Consider the following 1,862-nt stretch of genomic DNA (forward strand, 5'->3'; position numbering starts at 1 on the left):
AATCTGAATTTTATACACTTTGACGGCATGAGTCTCTAAACTCCATTGTTCGGGGTGAGGAGCTCTGCAGCGTCTCGATGAATTAATGCAATTGTTTCTATTTCATTCAAACGTGTGTGTGTTCCTATCTAAGATGTTCATTCGCGCTTAATTGTGAAGGAGGTGATGATCCGTGACACTCATCACCCTCCTCAACTCAAGAACGTGTGCCTGACAAACACCTCCGTTCTACATCAGACTGAATGAGGTCTCTTAGATTCCTTAATCAGAATCTTCGTGGTATAAGCTAGAACTGATGGCGGCTGCTCTTGAGGATCCGGAAAGTCTAAACCTTGTCTGTGGTATTCCGAGTAGGATTCAAGGATTGAATGGCTGTGACGAGCTTCAAACTCTTGAAGGCTGGGCGTGATGACAAGCGCAAAAGAATCAAGGGATTCTATTCCAACCTGATTGAGAACCGACAGATGATTAGCCGTGCTGTGACAGAGCATAGGAACGTTTTCACTGAGAGGATGTGAGGTAGCCACTGACAATGGTGACACCCTACATACAGCTTGCCGTAGTCGGGCTTTACAAACAATTGAGTTGAATATTACATTGCAGAAATTCAGAGGACAAAGCATCTCCAAAACTCCAACATATTCCCCATTACTGCATTACAAGTAATTAATTCTCGCTCTTTTACTTTTCTAATAATTCCAACTGATAACTTTAATTGACATCCTGACTAAGAATAATAAAATAGACATAGCTTGCTTCAAACCAATAATCTCCGTGGGATCGACCCCTTACTCACGTAAGGTATTACTTGGACGACCCAGTGCACTTGCTGGATAGTTGTACGGATTACAAATTCGTGCACCAAGTTTTTGGCGCCGTTGCCGGGGATTATTCGAGTTTGAACAACTAAAGGTTTATTTTATTTCTTAGATTAGGAATAATTTATTTTTATTGTTATAGAGTCATTAAATCCTGATAGGATAATTTCTTTTCAAAAATATTATTTTTCTTAATCAATTGCTAATTTTCGTGAGTTTAGTGTCTTGTTCTAAGTTTGGTGTTAATTTCATATTTTATATTTTTCTTTAAATTTTCGAACTTGTGTTCTTTGTTCTTCATTGATCTTCAAGTTGTTCTTGTTTATTTTTCTTGTTTGATCTTGAGTTTTTCTTGTTTTGTGTCTTTTCTTGTTTTTCTTGTGCTTTTTCAAAACATTAACTTTCAAAAATTATACTTTTATCCATAAATATAATACATCTTTAAAATCAACACTGAAGTTACTGCCCAATTGGCTGGAGCATTAGTAGTTGTTCTTCATAATTGGGTATCTTCTTTAAAATCTTTTTCAAAAATAATTTTTCTTGATTGAATCTTGTGCCAAACTCTAAGTTTGGTGTTTTCTTGTTAAGTTTTCTTAAATTTTCGAAAATTTGTCTTGGTATTCTAAAAATTTTAAGTTTGGTGTTCTTTCTTTTGTTCTTGGTGTTCTTGTGAATCTTCAAGGTGTTCTTGAGTTTTTCTTGTGTTTTGATCTTAAAATTTTTAAGTTTGGTGTTCCTTGGTGCTTTCCCTCCAAAATTTTTGAAAATAAGGAGCATTAGATCTAAAAATTTTAAGTCTTGTGTCTTTTGTGTGTTTTTCTCTTTCATCATAAAATTCAAAATTCAAAAATATATCTTTCTTAACTAATTTTAAACTACATTTTTCGAAATTTTTATATAAAAATTCAGATTTCAATTTCAAAATATTTTCAATTTCTTTTGATTTTTCGTTTTTATTTTATTTTATAAAATAAATTTTTATAAAATAAATAATATCAACATACATATCATCTCCTTTATTCCATCATGGAACTAAGTGGA

This window comes from Arachis duranensis, unplaced genomic scaffold, assembly GCF_000817695.3.
Source record: "Arachis duranensis cultivar V14167 unplaced genomic scaffold, aradu.V14167.gnm2.J7QH unplaced_Scaffold_67340, whole genome shotgun sequence".
Lineage (NCBI taxonomy): Eukaryota > Viridiplantae > Streptophyta > Magnoliopsida > Fabales > Fabaceae > Arachis > Arachis duranensis.